The sequence below is a fragment of the Dasypus novemcinctus genome, chromosome 6 (genome assembly GCF_030445035.2).
Source record: "Dasypus novemcinctus isolate mDasNov1 chromosome 6, mDasNov1.1.hap2, whole genome shotgun sequence".
NCBI classification, from domain to species: domain Eukaryota; kingdom Metazoa; phylum Chordata; class Mammalia; order Cingulata; family Dasypodidae; genus Dasypus; species Dasypus novemcinctus.
In genome coordinates this window covers 137,123,694-137,129,867 of record NC_080678.1, presented here as the reverse complement: position 1 = coordinate 137,129,867, position 6,174 = coordinate 137,123,694, and positions in this window count along the sequence as shown.

Below are 6,174 nucleotides of genomic sequence, written 5' to 3'. Positions count from 1 at the left end.
GATGCAGATAAACTACCTTTCTGGAGGGCAATTTGGTGAAATTATAAGGCTACAAAAAGTAGCAAACTTTTTCCCTCAAGAGTTCTACTTCTAAGCATTTTTTCTAAGGAAATAATCAAGGAAGGGCAAAAAGCTTTAGTTACAAACTAAAGCAGCCCTGGAAACAAGCTAAATGTCCAACTGAGGACTTATCACAGAAGCCACATGATGGAATAGGAGGGGATTGTATATTTGTATTGTGAGATTAGCCATATACCATTATTCTAAAGCATACATATTTCACATATTTAAGTCTGAAATCTGAAGTGCCTTACAATAGCTTTTCCTAATTTATTTGGCAGCATGTTTTTTTTCTTAGTGATACATAACATAAAGGTTAACCTCATGCTAATTATAGGGGGAAACGTTCAAGTTATAAGGGGACAGCAGATTATAAATAACACAAAGTAAAATCTAGGTTTTATGAAAGTTATAGTCAGTATACATGCCTAGAACAAATATTAGAAGATACACACCAAAATGTTAACAGTATTTAGCATCAGGTGTATAATGAGTTTGTTGGATTTTTTTTTTTTAGTTTAATGAACTAAAAGGCAAGTCACGCCTCCAACCCCATATCAACTTGGTACACCCTATACATAGCATAAGTATGTCTGCCATACCTACTAACTCAATTCTTATTGAACAGTACCTGCTATGGGAAAGAAACGAGTCAGTATCACAGGAGACAAATGTACAAAATAATTTAATTGCCTTGGGGGAGCTCTAGTACCTAGCAAAAGAATTTACAGTCAGAAGAGTCTTCAGGTAGGTAAGTCAGGAGCAACATGTTAGTTTTACTCCCAAGACGATCCACTTAATATAGATAAAAACATGTCATGTTCTGTCCAACACTCCATAATTCAAAGTATGAATTAGAGTTTCATCACATAAGTTAAAATAAATATCCTTTATAAGTCATCTAATGCATTACACAGATGACAAAAGTTCAAACTCTTTGGGTAGAGTCTCAAGATTAAAAATGAAAAGCACATTATCATCATAATTTATCAGATAATAGACATATAATCAATGACAAATTAGCAGCAGCAGGACACACCACACCACTTAACTCTTTGTTGTTTATTACGAGCTTTGAAAAATTACATTTTCTCATTCTTTCCAGAAGCTTTCCTTGTTCATCTTTACCATCCAGCTCACTATGCTGGAGCAGTAAGATGGCTACAACACTAAGTTAGTCCCTGCTCTAAAGGCATTCACAATTCAGCCGAGCAAATGAGTTTAAACATATATACACAAACACACACACACACACACACACATCCGTAAGAGTTCAGATAAATTAAATCAGTTCCAAAATGATGGTCAAAGTTTCAAAGGAAAAAGCATGTTAATCAGCCTTCAGAGATGTTCAGCATTTTTGACAAGAAGGGATGGAGCTATTTCAGGAAAACAGCAAAGGAAGTACAAACACCTGGCAGAGGCAGAAGACATGCAGCAGCAATTTACAGTAGAAAATAAGGCTGAATAACTAAGTCAGGACCAGAACTTAGAAGGTCTTGAACACCAAAGAGTATGACCTTTCTCTTCAGTGCAATGAGTACCAATGTTTCTCAAGTAAGAGTGAGAGTTTTGCTTATACAGAAAAGACTGGAATTTCTAGGAGGGAATTCAACTAACTCTGGCAAATACTTACTGAGCAACCACAATGTTCCAGATACTAGAATTAAAAACTGAAGGTGGTGGAGGGATGAGAAGCAACTGCAAAGAACACCAGGGAATTTGGGGAGTGCTGGAAGTTTTCAATTTCTTGATCTGGGTGGTGTTCACTCTGTAGGAATTCATGAGGCAGATTCTCTTTGATTTGAGCACTACGCTGCATGTATGTTATACTTTTAAAGGTCTGTTATTAAAAAAAAAAAAAAAAAGCCTAGACCCTGCCTCAAAGAAGCCCCCATCTAGGAAAAACTTGTCCATAAAAAGATTTATCAGTGTCAAAGAAGATATACAAGGTATCCAAGAAGCAGGGAGTGTCCAAGAGAAAACCCAGAAGCAATGATGTCTTAGGTGCTTTTAAAGAATAAATGAAGAAGGAAAAAAAAGAATAAGTTTGTCAGGTAAATAAGAGAAAGAAGGGTGGCCCAGGCAAAAGATGAACATACCAAAAAGGCAACAAAGCAAGCAATAGAATAGTTTATCTAGAGACCTGCAAGTAGTTTCAACAGTTCAAAGACAGTTATATATAGTCAGTATATATGCCTATATTTCCGTAAGCTAACAGCGGTAACAGAAAAGACAAAAAAGGAATAGACATAAAGTGAATATCATGACTGATTAGATGTGGGTGGAAAGCAAGAGTAATGTGCTAGAGATGGTTCCCAATTATCCAAGAACAATTTGGTATTTGAGGCCCTCCGTAATCTTACTGTTGCCTCATCTGTCATCGCTCTACCCTGAAACTTGACTTGGGACAGAAAAGTCTTTTCCCTTCTTCATTCAACACACATCTAATTTGTCCTGCATGCCAATGGCTAAGGCTACCAAATCCCGGCATCAAGGGACTGAAAGGCTCCCTCTTTAGTAGGAAAAGCAACAAGGATATTAACAATAAGGTACCAGGAAACAGATGTGGTTCAACCAACTGGGCTCCCAGCTACCATATAGGAGGTCCAGGGTTCGATGCCCAGGGCCTCCTGTTTAGGGCAAGCTGGGCTATGCAGTGAGCTGGCCCACACGGAGTGCCAGCCCACGTGGTAATGCTGCCCCGCACAGGAGTGCAGTCCCACGTGGAAGTGCCACCCTGTGTGGGAATACCACACAGTGCAGGGAAAGCCACCCTGCCAGGAGTGCCAGCCAACGTGGAGAGCTGGTGCAGCAAGATGAAACAACAAGAGACACAGAGGAGAGAAAATAAGAAGACGTAGCAGAACAGGGAGTTGACGTGGCACAAGAGAGTAATCTCCTCTCTCCCACTCAGGAAGGTCCCAGAGCCACCTAATGAGAATATAAGTGGACACAGACAGCAGACAACAGGGGTAATGGGGGGGAGGAGTAAATAAATCTTTAAAATAAATAAATAAGGTACAGGCAGCAAAACAGAGTACGTCACCCAGTGTGCAAGGTTTGCTGCCAGAAATGGAAGTTTAACACTCAGCTGAGTGGAGGGTGTGGGGAGTGGGGCATATGGGAATCCCCTATTTTTTTTTTAATGTAACATTTTGTGTGAATGATATATCCTTTAAAAATAAATTACAGATGTGGCTCAAGTGATAATGCCTCCGCCTACCATATGGAAGACCCTGGGTTCAATTCCTGGGGCCTCCTGGCGAAAAAAAAGAAGAGAAAGCATGTCTGCATGGTGAGCCAGTGCCTGCGTGGTAAGCCAAGTGCCCGCGCAAGTGAGTCACCCAGCAATATTATGAGGCAACAAAAGAGAGACAAAGGGGAGAGTCAAGGTGAAGCACAGCAGAAACCAGGAACTGAGGTGGCACAGCTGACAGGGAACCTCTCTCCACATCAGAGGTCCCCAGGATTGAATCCAGGTGAATCCTAGAGGAGAAAAAATGGAATGACAAAAAAAAGAGATAGAGAAGATCACACAGCAAATGGACACAGACAGCAGCAAAAACAGCAGGGCAGGGGAGGGGGGAAATAAATCTTTTTTAAAAATTTTTAAAAATTAAAAATATATTAAAAACAAAAAACCACTCAGCTGAGCCTTGAGGTATGATTAAAAGCTCATCAATGAGGAAGCAGATATGGCTCAACTGACAGAGCATCCGCCTACCACATGGGAGGTCCAAGGTTCAAACCCAGGGCCTCCTGACCCGTGTGGTGAGCGGGCCAATGCACAGTGCTGATGCACGCAAAGAGAGCCGTGCCACACAGGGGTGTCCCTGCATAGGGGAGCCCCATGTGAAAGGAGTGTACCCCAAAAGAAGAGCCGCCCTATGAGAAAAAAGTGCCACCTGCCCAGGAGTGGCGGGAGAGCTGACACAGCAAGATGATGCTACAAAAATAGACATAGATTCCTGGTGCCACTGACAAGAATACAAGCAGACACAGAAGAACATACAGTGAATGGACAGAGAGAACAGACCGGGGGGGGGGGGGGGGCGGGTAGAAGGGGAGAGAAATAAAAAAATAAATCCTTAAAAAAAAAAGCTCATCAATGAAAGTGACGGGTATAAGAGCTAGGGGAAAGGAGCTCTGCATCCCAGTGGAAACGTTTACAGGAAGCACAGGCCCCACATCTCATCCATATTCAAGTCCTATCTCAATTCTCCAAATTACAGCTGCCTTTATCCCTACTACCTTCATCCCCACATCTTCCTACCTCAACTCCTTACTTGCGCTTGCACACCAATACAAGCCTTCTCCAAGCACTAGCACGAGTGATCTTAAAAGGAAATCAGGGGAGGCAGATGTGGCTCAAACGACTGGGTTCTCGTCTACCATATGAGAGGTCCAGGGTTGGATTTCCGAGGCCTCCTGGTGAAAGCAAGCTGGCCCGTACAGGAGTGCTGGTGCAGTAGGATGACACAATAAAAAGAGATGCAGAGGAAAGACAATAGGAGACAAGGCAGACCAGAGAGCAGAGGTGGCACAGGAGATTGAGCACCTCTCTCCCATTCCAGAAGGTCCCAGGATCAGTTCCCGGTGCTGCCTAAAAAAAAAGACAAGCAGGCACAGAAGAACACACAGTAAATGGACACAGAGAGCAGACAGCACAAAACAACAGGGGGGAGGGGGGTAAATAAATCTTAAATAAAAGAAAATAGAAAGTCAGATGGTGAAACTCCCTACCATGTCTTCTGATAGCTGTACAATAAAATCCAAACATGGCCCTGCCGTCCCTGACAATCTCATGCGGGGCCTTCTCCACACCCAAGCACATTCTACACAGGCCATCTCTCAGGATTCTAGCACATTGAGTTCTTTGCTGTTTCAGGAACTTTATACATGGAGAGGGTCCTGTCCCCTCTGTCCAGATCTTCACCAACACACACAGGCACATGCACACACCCCTCAACAAATAGGAATGTCTTTCGTGCCTCACACTAATGTCATTTTCTCAAAGAAATTCCAAGACCACGCAAGTTACTTCTGATCTCCACATCTGGTTTAGGGGGCAAAGGTCAGAGAACAAGGAGTCCCTTTGCGGACATAGTGAGTTTGGAAAGCCTGTGCGACACCCAAGGAGCTCTCCAGGGCACAGATGATCCCGTGAGTCAGGACAGACATCTGCACTCAATCAGGACAGACATCTGCACTCAAACAGAGGTTTAGACTTCAGCACATCAGGTGGACGTCAGGGAGAACAGCACACAGCAGTGATTCTCAACTTGGGGTGGGGCACCCTCATCTCTAAGTCACTGTATGGAATGAAATGTTACTGATGGGAGCGAGGCTGATGCCACACCAATGGTATGGACACAGAAAAGGACCGAGATACACTGGATAAAACGCAGGGTACAAAAGACCGAGACACAATAGCCAAAAGTGTAAGGAAAATCAGGAATGTTGTCCCACAATTCCCCCAAATTCCTATGTCCTTTTATGCTTCTCACTTCCTCCCTTCATCTGACAAACCCTGCTCATATTTCAAAGGCCAGTCCAAAAGGCACCTCCTCCCGGAAGCCTTTCTTGACTTCTTCAAATAAAACCAATTACCCTTCCCTATGTCCCCAAAGATTTTCTTTTATTGCTAGTACATAATATTTGACCTATATACAATAGTTTCTCAACAGTACCATTAGGGCAGTTATTGCCGTCTGCCTTGTACTACACTGTAAACCCTTAGGAACAGAGAATATGTCCGATTCAACTGTGAGACTTCGAGAGAGTGGGCAAAAATTTTTTAACTTAAAAAAAAGTCAAGAAGGGCAAATAATTGGGCAGAGGCTATGGAGAGCTCTTCCACTCATTCCTCTTGTAAAATAAAATAGTACATCCTAATTACTTTGACTTACAAGTTCATATTTTGTTAAAGTAACACACGCTTATATAGTTTTTAAAAAATCACTATTAAACACAAAACACCCTCTCATCAAAATGTCTATCCTGTCAAAACAATACAATGATATAGTCATTTCAACAAAAATATTAAATGCCCATAGTTTAGCTGGGGACTTAATATATTGCCTTTTCGAGATTACTGTGAATTCTGTACAA